Source organism: Dasypus novemcinctus, chromosome 8, assembly GCF_030445035.2.
Source record: "Dasypus novemcinctus isolate mDasNov1 chromosome 8, mDasNov1.1.hap2, whole genome shotgun sequence".
Taxonomy (NCBI): Eukaryota; Metazoa; Chordata; class Mammalia; order Cingulata; family Dasypodidae; genus Dasypus; species Dasypus novemcinctus.
The window spans coordinates 72,736,573-72,760,133 of NC_080680.1; the positions used below are offsets into that span (position 1 = coordinate 72,736,573).

Below are 23,561 nucleotides of genomic sequence, written 5' to 3' on the forward strand. Positions count from 1 at the left end.
GACTTGGCTTTTTACATGTATCAGAAGGGAACTGAAAAAGACAAACTACAGAAGTTTGTGAAATGAGGCAGGTTGGGAATAAGTGAAGTCTACACTTACACTCTATCTTTCCACTTGCTAATTAGCCCCAGACAACAACTTATCCATTCTGAACCTCAATTTCCTCATGCCATGACTTCACAGTTACTGGACATGTCAAATAAGATACTGAATGTAATTCACCTTGTACAATGGTTTAGCATGTGACTAATGGTCAATTAATATTACTTTTTCTCCAATTGTGTCACTAAGAAATAGTCTTGGGAGTGGTATTTGGACTTTTTCCTTGAGTTATGTATCAGCATGGGCTATTTACACTTTTTGTAATTTCTTTACCCTGTCCTTGGAGATGCCAATGTGGCCATACTGTCTTTTATCTTGTAGTCCCATTTTATTGGTGCTATTCTTGAATCTACAGTCTTTGTGAAATGTGACACATAATTTGAAACCACAAATCCAGAATGAATAATAAAATAAATAACCACTACTTATAAGGGCAAACTAAGCATTTTAAAAAATCAAAATTGTAGGAGGCACTAATGCCCAAAAGTTAAATGGCCTAAGCATCCTGCATACTTCTTTGCTATATCCAGGATGCAAGGACACAGGGTAACTGCACTCAGCTTTCAAAAGTGGGCTTGATTCCAACCTACATATGCACCAGCCAATCAGTACATATAATATGATAGGTATGCCCCTGTATGAGTCAATCGTATATTCTGATAGTAGTAGCATAAAAGCAGCTCCCATGTTAACAGAGGAGTGGAGAGAACAAAGAAAGGTGAACAAGAGCATGGAATAAACTCAATATGCATAAACTTCCCCTGGCTTTGCATGCCTTCTTCTTTGCAAATAGCCCCAACTCTCCCACTCTGGCAGAGGATCTCAGACCTGACATTTGGCATAGTTGGCAGAATGTTCCAAGCACAATGAGAGGATCTTCAGCCCCGGTGGACCCGACAGTGGATGGTGGGGGTGGGATGTGGCCCCCTTTGGGTCTTTGGTATCTGGTGGCTGCAATTCTCCAGCAGTGGGCCCTGGAGTAATGGGATACAGTTCATTCCACCCTGGAGTCTATTGCATAAGCACTGGAATCTTTGAGAACTGCGTTACCCCCAATCCCACAAGGAATGGGTTGGGAAAGTGCCCTGGTTGTTCCTGACTATGCTGCAGGAATAGCACAAGGAAATTTTGTGCTATTTTGTGAAATTTTGTGCACAAGCCCATGTTCAAATACTTACAGGGCGGCAGGAGGGACTGGAGGCCCGCCTGAATGTGCTGGAGGAAGGGGCAACTCAAAGAGACTAATGGTGCTGTGAATACTTGCGATGAGTCTCGGGCGGGATCCCTGCTCCATCCCCAAGCTCAGAACATTGTGAAACGGCAGACAGAGCATAATCAGCCCCTTGCGCCAGGCAGAGAAGAAGCGGGGATCCCCTGGTCCATCAACAAACTGCTTATATGCCATATACCCTTGAAGAGCTTAGGGATCTGGCTCAGCAGTTTCATCAATGGCAGTCTGAGACCGTTCCGGATTGGTTGCTGCTCTCTGTCTAGTGGTGAGATGCAGCAGTTGTGCTCTTTTACCTCTCACCCTTCATTGCAGCAGCGTATCGAGTCCTGTCGGTGGCTTAACATACAGGGCGATTACTCCCTTATAAACTGGCTGATGGCTCTGTGTCTTATGATATGGCATAATATTGGGGAGCTCCCCGAGACTCTTAATAAATGGGCCACTTATATGGATTTGGTTCAGATTGTGCATGAGATGGGAATGTTCCAGGCAAATTATACAGGCCCGGAGAGTGAAACCTTTTTCACCAGTATGAAGGACATAATTCTGGCTACAGTTCCTCTACGTACTTTTGGTCCCTCAGCAGCCCTTTTAGCCCCATATGTGGATGATAACATCTACTAAGTAACCATGGCCCTAGCCCAATTAGGGGGTGTGGAGATCAGAAAGCGGGACTGTGGAGTAAGGCCAATATGCCAAAGAACCCTCCCCTCTCTGGAGCAGCACGAGGAGGAAGCCATATATGTAGGCAAGGGACTAGTCTAACTCTGGCCTGGGGGATCAAATCCCTGGGATGCTGAAAGTGTCTGGACAGCAAATGTGGGCAGATCTCATTGCTGCCGATGTGGATCCAGATAAGATAGACCATGTGTACTAGCTCTCTGGAAGGTGTTGGCACCAGAGCAGCAGTACACAAAATTGTGGGGGGGGGGGGGAAGGCCCCACTAAAGGGACGTCCTCTCCATTTACAAGATGTTTTATGGGCAGAGCCAGAGGATGTTTATGAAGATTGACGAGTGAGCCAGGGAACCCAATTAGGGAGGTCAGAGGACTGGCAGTCACACATAGAGTTAGCAATTTATTGGTCCCCCTATAATGTGCAATGAATTTTGGCCCTAGTGGATACAGAGGCTGATTGCACTTTGATTTACAGCAATCCAGACCACTTTGAAGGACCCCTGTCATGGATTGATGGTTATGGGGGACAGTCCATCCATGTGCTGCAAATTCCTGTGGCGTTGGGCATTGGATGATTGCCCCCACAGGCGTGTTTAGTGTACAAGTCTGCAATTCCAGAGTATATTCTATGTATGGACTTTCTTCCTGGACTGACTCTTGCAACTACACAAGGAGAGTTCCATTTGTGGGTGGGTGCAGTGAAGGCTGTAGTGTGTGGGCATCCCCACCATGCTCCAGTCGTCCTCCCCTACCCTCGACGTGTAGTCACTGTGAGGCAATACTGTTTGCCTGGAGGATATGATGAAATAAGCTAAACTTTTGCCTTATTGGGTCAGGCAGGAATTATATGACCAACTACAGTCCTTTTAATTCCCCTGCATGGCCTGTATGGAAGCCTGATGGAACATGGCACATGACAGTAGATTACCATGAATTCAATAAAGTGACTCCACCTTTACATGCAGCAGCCCCATTAGTGACTGAAATTATGGATCAGCTATTACATGTGTTAGGACAATATCATTATGTGGTAGATTTGGCTAATGCTTTTTTCTCTGTAGATATTGCACCAGAAAGTCAAGAACAATTTGCCTTTATGTGGGAAGGATGCCAGTGGACCTTTCTGGTACTTCCTTAAGGGTATATTCATAGCCCAGACATCTGTCATGGTTTGATTGCACAGGATCTTTCTACTTGGATGCATAAATCCTCAGTTGATCTATTTCATTATATTGATGTCATGCTAACCTCTGATTCTCTTTCAGATTTAGAAGCAGCAGCCAAGGACCTATGAGATAGGCTGATGACATGGAGTTGGGCAATCAATGAAGCAAAGGTCCAAGGGCCTGAAGTACCTGTCAAATTCTTGGGAGTTGTTTGGTTGGGTAAGACAAAAGTTATCCTTGGCGGAGGCGGACTTGGCCCAGTGGATAGGGCATCCGTCTGCCACATGGGAGGTCTGTGGTTCAAATCCCAGACCTCCTTGACCCATGTGGAGCTGGCCCATGCGCAGTGCTGATGTGCGCAAGGAGTGCCGTGGGGTGTCTCCGCGTAAAGGAGCCCCGCGTAAAGGAGCCCCACGCGCAAGGAGTGCACCCTGTAAGGAGAGCCGCCCAGCACAAAAGAAAGTGCAGCCTGCCTAAGAATGGCGCCGCCCACACGGAGAAATGACACAAGATGACACAGCAAAAAGAAACACAGAATCCCATGCCGCTGACAACAACAGAAGCGGACAAAGAAGATGCAGCAAATAGACAAACAGAACAGACAACCGGGCTGGGGGTGGGGGAAAGGGGAGAGAAATAAATAATAAATAAGTCTTAAAAAAAAAAAAGAAACACAGATTCCTGGTGCCGCTGATAAGGATAGAAGCGGTCACAGAAGAACACACAGCAAATGAACACAGAGAGCAGACAACTGGGGGGGGGGGGGGGAGAAACAAATAAAAAATAAATCTTTAAAAAAAAGAAGTTATCCTTGAGGCAGTCATAGATAAGGTACAAGCATACCCCCAAGCTACCATTGTAAAACAGTTACAGGCATTTACTGGTCTATTAGGATATTGGAGGGTGTTTATACCTCATTTGGCACAGATTCTCTGTCCCTTCTATGCCCTGCAAAAGAAGGGAAGTGTTTGGGATTAGACTGATACCCATGAACATGCATTTCAAGCTGCCAAGGAGGCAGTTGGTCAGGCTCAGGCCTTGTAAGTTATTCCGATTTGATGTCACTAGTCAAGGCTGGGGCCTTGGCAAACACATGGGAAGCTCAGAGTGCCCATAGGGTTCTGGTCTCAACTACAGAAAGGGGCAGAACCTGCTATTCTCTCATTGAGTGGCAGTTAGTGGCAGTATATGCTGCCCTTCAGGCATGTGAATGCTTACAGGACCACAACGAGTCCTAGTACTAACCTCCCTCCCTGTGGCAGGATGGGTACGTTTGTGGTTGAAAGCTCGCAGGACTGGCACCAAATGTGGTGCATATCTGGAGCAGTAGGCAATGTTGAGTACTAGCCCCCTGTCTGCACAGTTGCAGGAAGTATCAAGGCGATACCTCAGCCAGAGGGCTTCCTGGTCCCCAGACTTTAGATCCTAGCCTGTACAAGGATGGAACAGGCACTCTAAGAGCTGATGCCTGGTATACTAAGGGGTCCCAGTAAAGGCATGGTGATATCTTGGACCACTGTAGGTATCCAAGTGGATACAGAAGATAATCTGGTTTGAAACCAGATTTGGTCAAAGCAGACAGTGGGCTGAACTGAGAGCTATGTGGCTAGTTATAATGCACGAACCTCACCCCTTTACTTTGTGTACAGATAGTTGGGCCTTGTAAAAAGGACTAGCTTTGTGGCTGCCCCAGTGGGAGCAGCAAGAATGAATGATGGGTAAAAGACCTCTCTGGGGACAAAATTTGTGGGAGGACTTGTGGTCCAAAGGACAAGAGTGCAACATAACTGTTTATCATGTTGCAGGGCATAAACTTTTCATAAACCCAGAAAATAATGCTGCAGACAGTCTAGCATAAGTAAGAGCTTTATACCATCCAATGAATAGATGGGCCACCTGGTTACATAGGTACATGGCACATGTCGGGGCTCAAACCCTCCTGCAGTTAGCCAGATGATATGGTATCCCATTAACAGTGCAGATGCAATGAACACTATAACAGCCTGTGAGCTATGTGAAAAAATACCAATGTAGACGTCGGGTGCCCATGAAAGAAGGGGTTGCAAAGCAAGGAGATAGACCGCTACAGGTATGGCAGGTAGATTATCGTGGACCCTTGCCCTCTTATAAAGGATATAAGTTCCTTTGCACAGCTGTGGTTACCAGTACAGGTTTAGTTTTTGCCCTTCCATTCTGAATAGCCATCCAAAAGAGTACCATTATGGCATTGAATATTTTAAGTGCCTGGTGTAGGCATCCCCTTGAAGCAATGAGTGACAAAGGCACCCATTTCATAGGTTCCAATGTGTAAACCTGGGCCAAAAGTGAGGACATTGATTGGCACTTACATGTTACATATTGACCGCAGGAAGCAGGCATGATTGAACAGTATAATGGTTTATTAAAGGACAAATTATGCATGATGTCTCCAAAGGAGTCAACCTTGGAGGGGTGGGCTACCCATCTGCTGAGGGCAGTACGCTTTCTAATGAGCGGCTGTGGCGAATGGGGCAGTCGCCCCTAAACTTGGTTATACGGGGTGCTTTACACTTACATGTAATAATGAATATTTCAGACTCTTGCATTTCCTAAAGTTTTAGGTGGTACTTTGGTATTGCCTGCTCCTACTGCCTTGGGGTCAGGACAAAGAGCAGTGTGGACATGGCCATGGACTGTTGTAACTGAAGTCCCTACTTGGAGAGCCGTCCTGTTAGCATATGGAGATGGCGTGAATAAGGGATTGACCGTGACACCATGGGTTGGTAAATGACTGTCTGAGGTACAAGTTGTACTGCCTGAAAACTCAGGGGGGGACCTTTCTGAGGGGGAACTTTTGTCTTGCAAATGTGGCCCATAACATTGCTCCCAGTGGAGCTACCCCCTTTGTGGTGAACTTTAACACAGGGGGACAAGGTATGGTATTCCAGACCAGGGCAGTCACCAATGCCTGCCACCATTCTGTCCCAAGATGAACAGGCCACATGTATATTGCCTGAGGGACATGGCTTACCTCTAGTGGTATCTTTAGCCCTACTGTCTTTTCACCCAGGTTGACAGCAGCCAACACTGTACTGTCATGGGCTCATACCTATGCCTGTACTCACAACATAACCCAGTTTGCTGACCTTCCAGCAAAAGGAGGAGAAGGTCTTCCATGGACCATCACCCTGATGACCTAGGTTAATTGGACATGGCTTCAGACAACCAACCAGTCCACCCCAGAATGGGAAACAGCACGAAGACAAGGAGAAGATCTATTGCACAGAGATACGGACAATACCCACCCCCTAGTGGGGTATGCTCCATAATGGGTGGAGGTGGTTCCCAGCTGAACATTTAACATTAAGGGAAAGATTTCCTCAATGTATTGAACAATGTGCCAGTGGTTCCGGAGAATAGTGGGATGGACCCCCTAGTTTCTTTGTAACTATATTGTAGTCAACAAACTGAGTATTGGTGGAATGGTGCCAAAAACATGGGAACCAAACCTATGGATTGGTTTTGCCCTCTGGATATTTATGGATGTGTGGGCATTATGGATGGCCATATCTGCCCATTAATTGGACTGGATGTTGTAGATGGGGATGGCCCCATAACCCAGGATATGTATATAAATCTCTTCCAGAAGTTCCCCACAATTGGGATATGGAATATCATAGCAGGCACTGGGAGAAAATGGCAGCTTGGTGGTTTTACCCACTCACTCTTTTCCTACCTAGAGGGGGCACTATTAAGGTAGAATTAAAAGTAGAAGCTTTAGCTAAGCACACTGAACAAATATTTAATCAATCTGAACACACATTAGTTATCGTGATGGATGAAACCACACAAATGCAAAAGGTGGTTCTATTAAATCAGATGGCTTCAGATTTAATTACAGCTGCACAGGGGGCACGTGTGGTCTCATACATGTTCAATGTTGTGTATATATACCTGATAATCAAAAATCTGTGTATTTAGCCTTGCAAGAAATGAATCATGAGGTCCTAAATATACAACACATAGCCGATGACTCTGTGAAAGTATGGTGGGAACATCTGGGATCTTCTTGGAAATGGGGTGTGTTCATTGGCATTGCTTTTTTAACTTTCTTAGTCATGTTTTCTTGTGCCTTATATTTTCGCTGTGGCCTTGGGCCCAGAGTGCGGCCCTGTGGCAGCGAGCCCTTAAGATGCTGGCTGTTTAAGAGGTGGAATGTAGGGGTCGCTAGAGCCCAAGAGTTAAATGGCCTAAGCATCCTGGATACTTCTTTGCTACATCTGGGATGCAGTGACACAGCATAACTGCACTCAGCTTCCAGGGGTGGGCTTGGTTCTGACGGACACATGCACCAGTATGCCACTGTAGAAGCCAATCATATATTCTGATAGTAGTAGCGTAAAAGCAGCTCCCGTGTAAACTGAGGAGCAGAGAGAACAGAGAAAGGTGAACACAAGAGCATGGAATAAACTCAATATACATAAACTCACTGTGGCTCCCTGTGCCACCTTCTTTGCAAAAGGTTCTGACTCCTCCACTCTGGCAGAAGATCTCAGACTGGACCAAGTATTGATACAGTTTGAATTTTTGGATAAAATTCACTTGTACTTGCAACACAAACTGAAAAACAGACTACTTTCTAGAATCTTGAAGAATTTGTACTTGAATTATTGTTATGGTCCATTAAACACACTTTAAAAACTTTAATATCTTTCTGCATCCGAGGATTATCCTATGCACAGGCATATAACCACACTATTACAAAGTCCGAAGACCAAATTGCTTGACTTAACTGCAGAAATATTCTTGCCACAGAGAAATAGCTCTAAGTGCAGCATTCTCCCAAGTGAGGTAAATGTTCTTTCTATTGTTTCCTTCCTGGGTGATTCAGGCTGCAAGGTAGATGACTAGGACTCAAATACTGGAATATAGAGGAAAGTAAAGTGTGTCATTTTTTAAAGTTTTAGTCAAAATGTGTTCATCAGAAGCAGAGTTAAAATTGTAGTCCAAACAATAATTTGAAGGAAAATAAACGTTTTCCTAGCTACTCCTGTTCAGCATCTGGTTCCATTATCTTCTTTCCTCCTTTCAATTTAAAGCATTTTTATGCCTCAGATTTTACTGAGCATATCATCTCTCAGATCTAATGCATAAGACACAGGAATTTATATTGGAAACAATGTGCACAACAAAACTTATTTCTTAGAGGGGACTTAAGGAAGCATCAGCTGTAAGTAAAGTAGCATCGATCACATTTCAAGTCAGGGAAAAAAGTTTTCTTGATGGCCTATTATTGGTCGGAGAGTGCCAAAATTTAAATGATATATACAACGAGTTCTAAGTAATTCTTAGTTTAAAAATATAAGAACAATTGGAATGTAAATTGTTATAAATATTTAATAAGTCATTTGGATAGATGAGTCAAAAATTTCAAAATTGTCCAGGCTCCATGGTTCAGTAATTCTAATTCTAGGAGTTTATTCTAATGGAGAATGCAGAAAATCAGACAAAGGTCCATATTAAAAAATGCTCAAAACAAAAATACTCATTCTATAAATCTGTTTTTTAAATTATAAACATCAAAATGTACAAGTTTCAATAATCTGAATAGGACTATATAAAATACAAACGGTGGTTACCACACTTATGGAATTAAGGGTAGTTTAATTATTTTAATCAAATAATTAAAATAATATAATTTACAATTAGCATAAAACATAAAAGCCTTTTAATAAATTTGGACAAATACAATCATGCGATAATCAAGATAATTCACATTGATTTCCTTTGCATCACTACGAATTTTGTATATTATAGAATTATCTATAAATGTAATATTTAAAAATGCCTTTTTTTTTTTTTCATTCACTGCATGTTTCTGAGATCTATCAACATTGTTGCATATATTAGCAGTTTGTTTCTTTTTCGGGTTGTTTCTGAAAATACAGCTTTTAAAAATTATTAAGAATGCTGATAAAAACATTTATGTGTAAGTCTTTGTGTGGACATATGTTTTCATTTTTATTTGGTAAATACCAAGGAGGGGAATCCCTTATAAGTGCTTACTTTTCTTTATAAAAACAAAAAATGAAAAAAAACTGCCAACTGTTTTCAAAGTGGTGGTAACATTTTAGAGTTCCAGTTCCACAAACTTGCAAATATTTGGTATTGTGTCTTTACTTTTAGCCATTTTAGTTATTATGTAGGGGTCTCTTGTGTTTTCAATGTTCATTTCTTTGATGGCAAATGACATAGTGTCTTTCTTGTACTTATAAGCCATTATTATTTTTTCCTTTATAAAATGAATATTCAAATATTTTCCACATGTTTAAAATAATCAAGCTGTTTGTCTTCTCATTGAATTGTGTTCTTTATATATTCTAGACATAAATATCGTACTTTTTCAATTTGTGGTTTGAATGCTTATTTTCTACATGAAGTATTTTGAAGAATGGGAGTTCCTAATTTTGATGAAGGTCAAAGTATCAACGTCTTTCCATTATGATTTACGCCTTTAGTGTTCTGCTTAAAAAATCTTCGGCTACCCCAAGGTCATGAAACTGTTCTCTTATGGCTCACTTTAAGCTAATTTCTCGGTATAATATAAGTAAAGTTAGATTTTCTTTTATATGGATATCTAATTCCAGCATCATTTGTTGAAAAACTTTCCTTTCCCTATTGAATTATGCAGGTACCTTTGTCAATAGTCATTGACAATTATGTGTTTATTTACATGCCAATAACCACATTGTTTTTTCAGCACTTTTTTCTCCATGTGCTCCAATTTAGATAGTTTCTAATAATATGTATTCAAGCTCAGTGATTTTTTTTACTACAGTGTTTTATCTGATCTTAATCCCACATAGTATATTTTTCATTTTAGATATTTTGTTTTCCAGCTCTAAAAGTTCTACTCAGTTATTTTTTTAATTTTTCCTTTATGTCCACATTTTTCCATTTAAAAAATATTGAGCATATTTATAGTGGTTATTTTAAAGTCCTTGTTTGCTAATCCCACCATCTTTGTCATTTCTGAATCTGTTTCTATTGACTGATTTTTCTCCTTACAAGGGACCATTTCCCTGCTTCTTTCTACTTTTAGTAATTTTTGATGGGGTTTTTTTACTTTCTGGGTTTTGATGTATTTCTTTAAAAAGTGCTGAACTTCGTTTTGGCAGGTAGTTAAAAATTTTTTGGATTAGCTTTATCCTTTCCAGACTGGTGTACAGTGGCCTTTGTTCTAGGGCTAGTTTAGCTCTTCAACTAAGGTGAACCATTTCTGTAGTCTCTGTGTAGTCTTGGTATTTATTTAAGTCTCTGATTTGGCTGGACAGACCTCTAATATCTTCTAGTTCTGAGCAAGTGCAGGGACCATTCACCTTCTATTTCCCCAGCAGATGTTTTCTTGGCCCAGTAGAATTTCACAGTAGACATGTACAGTTTAGTTTCCAGCAACAGACTCAAGGGGACGGGTATGCTGATTTTTGGAGCTCTTTCTCTGTTTAGCTCTTGATCTGTACTTGGATCAGCCTCACTCTACTCCAATCTCTGTTTTCTTAACTCAGCAATATTCTGCTTCTATTCCCTGTTCCTTCACTATAAGGAAAATGCCGTCAGGCTGAAACCAGGGTGTTTATCAATTTATTTCCCTTCTCTCTTGAATCACTGTCCTATACTGTACTGCCTATTGTCAAATGTCTATATTCAAATATTTTACAGTTTTCCTGGTTTTCTGGTGGTATAAGATAGGAAAGGCAAGTCCAGTTTGAGTTAAACCAACATGGCCAGAAGTGGGAATCCCTAATTATATTTTTACATATGTGTATGAATTAATTTTATAATTAAAATATACATTAAAAATCATTGGTGGTAATGGCAATGTAACATTGTTAACATAATTAACAGCACTGAATTATATATACTTGAACATGGTTAAAAGGGGAAGTTTTAGGTTGTATATATGGTACTAGAATAAAAAGTGGAAAAAAAATGAAAGAAACCCATAGGAGTGCATTACACAGAGAACCCTAATATAAAATGTGGACTATAGTTAATAGTACAGCTATAATAATATTTTTTCATTAGTTATAACAAAGATACCACCCTAATGTAAATTGTTAATGGGTTATGTATATGGCAACCCTGTATTTTCTGTATGATATTCCTTTAAACTTAAAATGACTTCTTTTTTATCACAAACCAAAAAAACCAAAACATTGGTCATTCTGTGTCTTGACCCAAATTGAAGATGACACAAGAAGTTAATTTGAGGTAAAATATCAAACACATGTTTTTTTTTTTTCAGATTTTATGCAACCCTATTAGAAAAAGGGGAAAAAAAAGTAGGTATTCTTTCTTGAGTAGTTAAAATCATTTTTGTCTGCTCTCTGTTCCTAACTCAACAATGGCATTCTACATGGCTGTAGTACTAGTTTTTATTTGTGGAGTTATGAAAAATACAGGCTGGGTACCCAAGCAGAAAAAGAATGTTGTCTTCAGAGCCAAATCCCCAGTGAACAGACACATCATCTCAAAACCATGCAGCAGGTTTCAGTACAATTCATAGCTACTGACATTTTATAGACCAGGAAGATCCAAGCTTAACTAGCATAGAAAAAGTAATACATTTCCTTCCTTTTGTAGAAAGCTGCATATAATATATCTTTGAAGACAGGGTTGAGATTATCACCATGTTCTTCTATGGATAAATATGGGTGTTCAGTTTCTGTGTGCATGGCAGAGTTTGCAGGTAATAAATTCACATCACAGTAAAAAAATGTTACTTGTTTGGAAAAAAAAAATTGGCAGTGTGTATTTCAGTTCTGTGCACTCTGGTGTGGTGGTTTACAGAGATGGTTTCTCCAGTACCTTTTACTTTGCAAACTCATATTCCCTGCCCTGTAGTTTAGTTAATCATCCAAGGTTTGGGGGTAATGGGGGCAAATCTCACATATTCATTTGAAGTATGAATGATGTTTAATGACAGGTGATGACAAATGAATGCTGTGAAGCTTAATGTTATCTGCCTTCTCCCCTTGGTATCCAATCTTCTGATTTCTGCCTTCATAAACTCAGCTCAATATTTTATTTCTGCACAATGAAGTTTGTCCCAATAAAATTAGTTCCTGCAATTAGCTTCCTCAGCAATGATGAGCAAGCAGTAATGTGGCGATTTTGTACTAATAGCTGAAAGTGTGATACCAGCTAATACCACTTTTCAAAGGTGCTTCTGTATAGACCCTTAACTAGCTCTCAGGTTAACAGATAAATCTCTACAGATTCCCTGAAGCTCAAATAGATTTAGCACTCATAAAAGCAAAGGTCCATTACCTTATTTTGTACAATAAGTGGCATTTATTGAACATTTACTATGTAACAGGCATTGCACTAATGTTTTATGTACACTGTGTCATAGTGTCAGAAGAACCTCTAAAGCAGTAAAAAAAACTAAGCCTGTATGAGCAGAACAGAGGTCAGCATAAGCTCAGTCAGGGCGAGAGTGTGGGTAACACTGCTGAGGTCTAGGAATTGGTCTCGCAGGCAGAAAAGCAGATGGAATGGGGCATAGTCCCTGCTCAAATCCCAGTTAACTCTGAAGTCATCTAGGAAATCTATGGCAGCTATTTAACAATTTACAGGCTATATATGATACATTATAAATAGTACCAAAAATCTGACCTTATACTATGGTAAGTTTGCTTTCATCACTGGAGACAGACAAACAAAACTGCCATCGCCTTTTTCCTCTTCTTTCCTGCTCTCATTTTCCTGCCAAGAACTATTAATAAATCTCTGAACAGCTGAAATATCTGTCCTGCTCTTGGGAGAAAGTAGGGGAGTTCTCTTGTCAGACAGGTTGGCCCATTTTAGTGTCTGCATTTAGAATCATTTTATAGTACTTTCATTGATAATGAAATACCTATTAAAAATAAGAAATCAATTCCATGCTATTTATCAAGCACAGAGCACATATCTAAGCCATGCAATTTGCTAGTTTGAACATAATAACAATAAAATGCAGGTGTTGCCCTCAGGATGATTCCAATGTGGCATATAGTAGTGCTAGAGTGTTAAATAAACTATAATTTAAGGAAAATATATGAAAATGTATTTAAGTAGGATTCAGAAAAGAGAAATAAAAATATAAAAACCATCCTGGTAGTGAATTTGCATTTGAAATATACCTTAAAGTTAACATAGTAAATTTACTATGGAATCACATTAAACTTAGGAATGTTTCTAATACTTTGATATTCAAATATATGCATTGCCAGTCAAAAATGTGCCAAATTTATACTTTATCTTTTAACCACATTCTGATTGGCTCATCTTCTTGTTGTTCTTTTTAATTATCATTCCTTCTAATTAGTCCTGGCCATTTATACTAACTTGACAACCACATTCAACAAATTTATCAGACTTAGAATAATGCCATTATTTGTCACTGTCAAGTCTTTCTTCAGAGTGCTCTGAGTAGAAGATTCCTGTAAACACACTAAGTATCTATCAAATTGTCAACCCACATTTTGCTGGTCCCTTCTGACATAGGATGAGGTTTCTAATGCACTCAAAATCAACCCTGAACCACTAACTAATGGCTAACAATGCAGATAAAGCTCACAAAGATATTTGAAAGGCATTTGTTCACTTTAAAGCATTACATATATCTGTACATACTGAGAGTGTGGAGACCACTTCTAATAATCCTCAGAATCAAAACAGTCTACTCATAGGACTTTAGGGGAAATGAAGGAAATAAAAAAGCTGTCCTTCATAAGGAGTGTAAAATATTTACCCCCTTACAAATGAATTACTGTTTTGACGCTATAATACTGTTATTTAAGAGGTTACCATTGGGGGAAACTGGGTAGAAGGTACATGGGACCTCTCTGTATTATTCTGGTGATGTTCTGTGGATCTAAAATTATTTTAAAATATAATATTTTTTAAAATGCATTACCGAACCTCCAAGGAGCAATGCCAAATTTAACTAGAGAAAATACATTGTGCTTAAAGAAAGGAAAAACCACAATGTTCTTCTCCTTTCACTTTTTCTTCCATAAGAAATAGTAGGCTTCAAAAGCAAGATCCAGTTGTGATAGGAGTCAGAATACTGATTCCTCTCATTCCCTGTGGTTGAGTATGTTATTTGAACTGCTTACTGCACATCCCAGGGGAGAGTTATTTCTTGCTGGTTTTATTCCGTTGTCAGCACCTTAAGAACACTGCTTACTTTTCTCCTTCATAAGAGTGCTCTGGCTATTCTCTGATTACCCTCAAGGCAAGGGCAAAACCATTGGCAAAGGCTAGGCATATGGCCAGATTGCAGAGCTAGAATGGAAAAACAATGTAATTTCCTAAAAATGAGTAAGCACATTCTATGATCTTAGATCTCTTAATTTCTTGCTCAAAAATTCCCGGGTCTAGGGAAACAGATGTGGGTCAAGTGATAGAGCATCTGCCTACCATATGGGAGGTCCAGTGTTGAAACCCAGGGACTCCTGGCCCGTGTGGTGAGCTGGCCTATGTGCAGCACTGCTGCACACAAGGAGTGCTGTGTCACAGGTGTCCCCTGCGTAGGGGAGCCCCACATCCAAGGAGTGTACCTCGCATTGAGCCACCACTGGCGAGAAAAGTGCAGCCTGCCCAGGAGCAGAACCACATATGTGGAGAGCTGACGCAGCAAGATGACACAACCAAAAAGAGACAGAGATTTCTGGTGCCGCTGAGAATACAAGTGGACAGAGAAGAAAACACAGCAAATGAACATAGAGAGCAGACAATGGGTGGGGGAGGTGGGGAAGAGGAGAGAAAGAAATAAAGTAAATCTTAAAAAAAAAATTCCAGAATCTATCATGCCCAGTGATAGATCTTGCCAATATACCTCCAGGAAATTTGTGGCTCAAATCTTACTCACATCTGAAAGATGCAATTATGCTAGTATTGCATAATGGTTCTTACCTCTTGATCCTCACCTGTAGTCAAGGATAATGGAGACACTGGAATTAGCAGATCCTTTGGAACACTTACCAAGTTGGGCAGGTTTGTAGCAATGCTCTTTTAAGCTGGCCATTTCTACCTCTTTCTTTTGAGTATTTATGGGATTTATATCAACCTCAGGAGATTAGAACTAATTATCAATGCATGTCATCATGCTAAAAAGTATACAACCATTTTGTACTATGTTTCAGAAAGTGAGGAAAACCCTGAAAGATACCACTCAAATTGTATTTTCACAAATGACAAAGGATTTGTCCATACCTTTACCTCATATCCTTTGTGACCAAGTAATAAATTACTTCCTGAGGTACTACCTCAGGTGACAGTGGGAGTGAGCAGAAAATACCCTGACTTCTCCCTTCTTTTTACCCTTTAATTACTAGTTGGGGTCTTCCATTAGCTCAATCCAGTTGCAATTAATAAATAGATGTTTTTTATGAATTAAAAATGCACACTTGCATGAGAGGATATAATAATATCCACCATTCCACAATTATTGTACACTTTTTAAATGACAGAGAAATCATAATTCACCTCTAGTGTCTTCATTATATCCCAATAACATAAGGCATTTCTTTGTTACTGCTTAGCAATGCTTCTTGAATTCCAAGTAATCTAATTAAAATGTGTCGGTTGTATTGAAGACTATGACCTCACACACACATAAATGCATGTATGCACATATATGATAGTTTTTAAATTGTAAAGAATATTAAGGCTGTCTTCAGAAAAGCACAGAAAAAGACATGTAGACATTATGCTACATTCAGAATAGATGTGCTTACATTTTACATTAAGACCATAATGAAACTGTTAAAGACTCTATTTCAATATTCTATATAGGATGTTCCATTATATTAGAATACGACCCTTAAGGAAGGGATTTAGGAACAAAACTATCTAGTATTCTCATTTTCTAGCTATTTCAATCCATAGCTAATTGAAATAGGCTATTAGAGAAATGCTATTTAACAGTAAATGGGAGATGACTAAGCACAAATTTATAATTTATTTAACACCTACTACATGCCTTTTTTCCCCTATGAAGTGCACGCATTTAATTTGACAGGTTAAGCAATGAGACTACAAGTATGGAACCCACTGAAATATGGGTTATTATATCTTTTTTTAGAGGAGGGCAGTAGCAGGGATGCCAGGAATTATCTCAGAAATTATAAGAAAACTGAGACAAAAATAAAACTACAAACATAACCTTTATGTGCTCTATGCAATTTGTCTTAACTATTCATAATTTATAACTTCTGTTTCTACACTTTCTCTCATATATATATATATATATATATATATATATATACACACACACACACACATACACACACACACTAGTTCTTTAGGACTCTCCTATCATTGGGACTTTTATTCCATTGCTGCCCTAATGTAAACTGATTCTGAACTTAGCAAACATTTGTTGAATACCTACCACCTACTACAATATGCCTGGGAGTGTTCTAGGACATGGAGATTTATTGGTGGACAAAATATAGCCTTCCAGATTACCATAGCTAGATGAAAATGTGGAATATACACATGAATATATATTTACATATACATATACATATATGCAATAAACCACTATGATAATTGATGTTTATGGGAAATATGGGATGCTGAGTATATATAGGAGAAGAAATCATTTTGAAAGTAAGTGCTCGAAACTTTAATAGAGAGATAGAATGTAGATATTTGGCTGTTTGAGTAGTTCCTAAGTAAGAATGACAAACATAGTCACATAAATTTCTATCTACCCAAGGCCCACCTTAAACCATGACAGATTTTTCTAGTGGGTTACAACACAATTTTGGGCTTCATTCAGATTCAACATCATGAGCCTTCTTCAGGCATTTCTCCAGGCAGCTAATATAAACTGGAGGTACCTTATGAAATGGCACCTTTGAGTTCCAGGGATTAATCCACTCAAGAAACATGCATTAAACAAGCACTATGCACCAAGTATTACACAAATTGTTGAAGATAAAAGAGATAATAAGACAGGGCCTATACATTCCTAGATATCATAGGTTTGGGAAATAGACATGTAGCCCAATCATTGGGAGTGTGGCAAATAGAGGTTAACATGCAGTGATGCAGGAAAGAGTAAAGGAAATGGCTATATTTAGAGATAGGGAAAAGGAGTCACAGAAAGACTTATGTGTAAGTGGTGTCTTAAAGGATGAATGAGAGATAATCAAGTGGACAAGAAGATAAGAGAGCAAAAGCGTATACAATGTGTTGTCTAGATTTTATCAAATTCAAGGAACTGTTATTTAAAATGGGAAGACATGGCCTATGTTGAGGTGGGAGAGAGAAATGAAATACAAGGGAGATTGGGAAGGTCCTGACTCATTATCCTCCACAAACGAAACACACAGTCTGTGTTCAGGGAAACTGCAACTATTGTCCTACGTGGAGGCAATGAGAAGGTTACTGGGCTATGCCTGCTCAGTTTCACTCTTTCCAAACTTGAGGATAAATATGAGGAGGTCTATAGAATGGGCTTAAAAAGGATGACTTCAGAGGGGGCAGTAGAAGCTGCTTTTATTCAAGAGAATCCTTTCTTAGGCATGGAAGGTGAAACTGAGATGTGCATGTACTATACCCTTAGGTACATGTGGTTTGCTGAGTGAATCTCTACAAAAACAGGCCAAACTAATATATTCCTACATACTAGGAAACAGTGATTTGAGATATGAGGTGATTTTGAAACAAAGCACTCAAACTGCATTTAAAGAATTTTTTGTGTTTCTCAAATAGCACACATTTTTAAGACAATACTATCCACTTTAAAACACTGAGATGATAGAGATTGTCTTGCCCACTCCTTCTGCATGTGTGCCACAGGGTTAAGAGGCATTTGTCAACCATAAGCTAATGCTTTTTTTCCTGATGGCTCAGCCTAATATCTACCCAAGGGACATACATTTTTCTGTAGTGTGGTACCAAGAAAACAGAAATTACCAAACCCTGGGTCACAGTAAATATTTCCTGAATGAATGAATGAATGGCTGAATTTATTTCATTCAAAGTGTGATTTTTTTTGTTGTTGTTGTTAAAACACACACATACACCCACACATTCCAGAGAGAGAGAAAACTTTAAGCCACTGTAATTTCATTATGCCTTAGGTTGATTAAGTTTCTTAACCTTTCTTAAAAGGACAGCCCAAGGGCTCTGGATAAGAACAAGAATAAAGGAATAAAGGCACCAATAAAGGAAAGGGCTAGTGGTGATTGCAGAGGTCATTCTCTAAATAAAAACAAATGTACAAACAACATCAAAATCTAACCTTAGAGAATTACTTTTTTTAAACTGATAAAATAGTGTACAACTATTTAATAGTCATTTAAACTCAATGCTTGATTCCATGATAGATGTGATGGGCTTAGGATATGAAGCACACATTTTATTCTATTTATTATATATAAATACACTTTTTCTCTCACTCCCTTCTATAAACAACAATCAATTTTCTCCTTGGAACCATGCTTCTCCTCTCAGTAAACATATTTTGGATAAGTTCTTCCTTTCTTCCTGGTGTTAACAGCAGCCATGCAACCTGTGAATAGACAATGAATGTTTTCCATCCTTGTGTCCCAGTTTGGGATCTGTGATGCAAAAAAAATAAGAGGTATATTAACTTTTGGATTCTGATTAAAACTATTAGGAAACAGAAATTAAAATGTGAGAATATAACCCTGGAGGTATTATTGGACCACCCAAAGGAGAGAGTATATCTCAGAATGGGGTTAACACAAGAAAAGAAAGCAAAATTCACGGTAAGAAACAATGTCTAAATGGCATTTTTGAGAACTTGAATTTATCCACCATTGACTCTTTCAGTTGCATAACTAATATAGGGGATTTTCTCTTGTTTTCTGTGATTGTTGGATTGTCTGACATTTATAACCAAAATAATCTTTCTGCTAGAGTAACTGTAATAAAATATAAAATGTAATGATTAAAATTAGAGGGGCATGAGATTTTAAGCATGAAGGAGTAGAATTCTACTACTCTTGTGAGATTAGGAAGGTATCCTCAAAAAGATGGCATTTGACATTATTTTTTAGTGATGGTTAACATCATGATGGGGATAAGGGAATTTAACCTAACTTAGAGGATATGGTGAAATTAAAGGCACTGTGATACAAGGGTACAGAAAGTAGGATATGGAAGACCAATAGCATTTCAGACATGGTATTTTAGAAGGAAGAACAGGAGATGCGGAATAGAAACATGAACACTGAAGCAAGAAAGGCTCCCTCAAGATCTAATACTCATTATAAAATATACATGCCTTGGCTAATGAGGTTTAGTTTGGGTTTAAATTAGCATAAGTTAACATGCAAAATATTATGACAAAAAGAGCTATATTCTTTGGTGAAAAAAAAATAACAAAAACACAAGGTAAAGCATCAAAATATATTGTCCTTAATGTAATCTCATTTAGATGATTAGTTTTTAAAGAGATTTCAGAAGCTTTACAGAAAAGTCTTCCTATACTTTCTCTGCACTGAATTTGCATTAAATTAGATGTATCTCAGAACCTGTATCGCTCAAGTCAATTTATAAATAAAACTGACCAAAAAAGTCACTTCAGGGAGAAAATATGTTGCATGTCTGAATTTCCCATTGCTTTAGCTGATTATACAAGAGATAGACCTCTAAAAAGTAGAGCCAATACAAGAGAGACTAATTGACCTTTGCTTCTTGACTAAGACCTTTCAGTTGGTAGGAAAATCTAACGTGACAATCTGATCTGGATTTACATATAATTAAAATGGGAAAAAATTTTGAACTTTTTCAGCTATTAATAGAAGTGAAAATAAGAGATACCAGGAAATAGACCTGAGGCAAAAATTGCACAGGAAGCCAAAATCATGCTCATGGGCAAGACAAAATTATGTGGGAAACTATGTATAAGAAGTCAAACCCAGATGGTAGTAGAGATAAAAAAAGAAAATGTGATTTTTAGCAGAATTATATTAATAGTAAAGCATAAGAATAAAGATCCATGTTTTCTGGCTAGGCTGCAGAGGTCTGGGGAGCTGCTTGGAATCCTGGAACCACCACTGCATCTCCATTCCCAGCAAGTCTAGTCCTTGATAATTCCCAAGAAATCTTTTCTCCCATCTATACCACTTGTTTCTTTACAATAACTCCTGTTTTCTTGAACTAGCTGGAGTAGATCTTTTTTTTCTTTACAGTTAAACAAGTTTTAATATATAAACACACTCAGACATGTTAACACATATTAAATATCCTCAACATGCTTTAAAGTTCATTATGAAAATGAGGAAAACTGTTTTACTTGATGAAGAAATGAAAACATCCCTAGAAAAATCCACATTTCAATAAAACATCTTATGCTAAAATTTTGAATTCTAAGGAGAATGGTATTTTTAGGATTGTGTTGGCTTTGTCTCATGTCAACTATTGGCTATTTTCACCACTGCACTTAATCTCATCTAGGTTCACTCCTGCTGGATTTAACTTCAAGTTCCTAGGATCAAGGATGAAAATATTATCATATTATAACAACAACAAATCAAACAAAATTGACCCTGAAACAAGCCTGACACTTACTTTTAATGTCCTTTGAATAAATTATTTAGATGGTGATTAAAGCAGACAACATCTAATGTATGCATAAATTGTGACTGGACTTGAGTGATTTCTCCTGTAGTCTCACAATATAGTTAAAATCTATCAAAATTCTGTGAGTACAAAATCGATTGTGGAATGGGAATCTTAAACCTGATTTAAGGAAATAGGTTTGGGACACATAGATATAGGAAGAGGTCCATGACTTCATATGTGTATGATGGTATAGAAATTATGTATATGGTATATTTAGGCTCTGTTATCTTTAAGTCATATGTAAGGACTGTTTCAACCAGTGGAGTGTAAAATGATATAAAAACATTGCTGAATCTCTGACAGATTGTGTGTCCTGTTATGCTTTCCCAAACAAAAGTTACTGAAAGTTTTATATACATGTATATATATGTATTATTAATGAAATGATGACAGATGACTGATCTTGAGAGTAAATATTTGACATTTCAAAGGCTTCCTAATATTTAAAAAGGAAAAATCATTGCTATGTGATATAAAACATAATGGACTTATCAAAGGAAAAATATCAAAATTTTAAAATTAAACCAATTTGAAGGTGGCATGCCTTTATAACTCATGTTAAATAAGTTTAGGGCATATCTGTTAGTTTGATAAAAGCCCTGGTATGGCAATTTGACATTATTTGTGAATTACAAAAAAAGATACTAATTATGTTTGTAAACTGGTCTCTTCCTCTGGGTGTGATACCCTTTGATTGTATTAGATTCAGCTGAGATGTCTTTGATTAAATTATGCTAAGATTAGGGCTTTGATTCCACCACATTATTAGGGTATACAGAGTTGAGTCCCCATGTCCTTGGTGGGTTGATAAAACAGAGTCTCCCAGAGGAGAAGAAATGCATGGAAGTAGATACACAGAGAATAATACAGAGGAAGAGAGACAGCACCACAGACAAGGCAGAGAACCTGGGAAGAGAGATGAGCCTGACAGTTTGCAGCTGAAGAGAACAAAGTGGTTGAGAAGTCCTGAGAGACGAGTCTTATCCCAGGATACAGCTGAGATCAGAAAAAGCTGGGAACATGGAGTCTTAAGAGGAAGAAGGAAGGATGAACCCTAGCAGATATCACCCACCATCTTGCTTCAACATGTGGCAAATGACTTTATGTGAGAAAGTACCTCTAATGATATCTTGAGTTGGACTCTTTATGGTCTTGTGACTGTAAGCTTTTACCCCAAATAAATACCTTTTATAAAAGTCAACAGATTTCTGGTACTTTTCATCAGCACCCCTTTGGCTGACTAATACACCTGGTACCAATCTTGCCAACATAATACCATGCTCTTATCAGATGGTGCCAAATTCTAGCTGCTTTGTTTATAGCCTATTCTTTAAATCATTATTTTTTCAACCATGGTAGGTATAGCAGTTTGATATTGTTTATGAATTCCAAAAAGAGACATTGGATAATGTTTGTAAACTGGTCTGTCCCTCTGGGCATATTAGATTATACTGGACTCCAAGATTTCCTTTTACCTGATTAAATAATGATTAACGCTTTGATTAGGCCACATCAGTAGGATGTTGAGTGATGGGTGGGGACTCACAGAGAAACTGCACCACAGAGAAGGGAGGTTGGAATTTTGAGCTGGAGCTCAGTAAGTAAACACACAGAGGGGCTTGGTTATGAGCCAGAGGCCCTGGGAAGACAGACGAGCTGTTCACCTGATAGTCTACAATTGACCTTGTGGAGAAAACAGAGCAGTTGATCCTGGAGAGAAACAAGCCCTGGGAGAAAGATGAGACTTATCCCAGCCTGCAGCTGATAGTGAAGAAGCGAGGCCCATGGAGACTTAAAAGGAAGAGGAAGACTGAACGTCAGCAGCCATCTTGCCCCAACATGTGGCAACAGACTGGTAAGAAAAATAACTTATGAATTATGGCCTGGTAACTGTAAGCTTCTACCCCAAATAAATACCCTTTATAAAAACCAACATACCTCTGGTATTTCGCATCAGCACCCCTTTGGCTGACTAATACCATAGGGTAATTGATGGCAGAGAAAGGGACTGAGTTAGTTACTGCAATGGGAACTGGACACAACACAATGCCTCTCATATCTGTTTAGAACCCACAGTGATCAACCATAATGAATTTTGAGCAGTTCAATTTATGAACATAATTATCATTCAAATTAGGATAAAGAAAATACTCTTAGTCATCTTTATCCCACAGTAAAGATCATGGCATGTAAAAATAGCAGGTTCTTTGTGAAATAATCAAGGAAATAGTTAAATTTCTATATTAGATATTTCTACTACTAGACATTAAGAAGCATATCAAACCATAAATTGCTCTTTACAGAGGAAAATTTAAACAGATTTTGATTATACTTGAAACATTGAAATATCTGGACTTATTGATAGTTGCAAATTAGTAGGAGAGAAGGGTCCCAGTTACTTCATTGTGACAGATATGGTTATCCAATAGTTCAAAGACAGGGAGAAGATGGTTTATGTGACAGTTTGAAGCTTTTTGTGGATCCCAGAAGGGATCATGTTCTTAGAACTAATCCATTCTAGTGGTTTGGGGCCCTTTGATTGGATTGGATTTAGTTGGGAATCTTTGATTGGATTGCTTCAGTAAGGCATGACCCAGTGGGTCTTGCTCCTCTTGTTAGAGTCCTTTATAAACAGAGGACTTAAAGTAGAGACATACAGAATAAAGGAGCAGAGACAGGGGTACCCTGAGAGGCTGAGAGAGTGTTTCTGGTGGCCTGAGGCTGAAAACAATTGAGGACAGAAACCCCCA

At 38.5% G+C, this 23,561-nt stretch overlaps 1 protein-coding gene across 11 annotated transcripts in view; it reads right to left on the reverse strand.

The window, feature by feature from the left end:
• Nucleotides 1–23,561, reverse strand: part of LINGO2 (leucine rich repeat and Ig domain containing 2) — a 1,371,976-nt gene that overhangs the window by 713,222 nt on the left and 635,193 nt on the right. Inside the window, exon 5 of one of the 11 annotated variants that reach the window (XR_009186820.1) lies at nucleotides 12,488–18,730. The exons of the other annotated variants lie outside the window; for them this stretch is intronic. The gene's annotated coding sequence lies outside the window, so the exon portion shown is untranslated. Of the gene's footprint in view, nucleotides 1–12,487; nucleotides 18,731–23,561 lie in introns of those variants that run through there. 11 annotated transcript variants of the gene reach the window in all.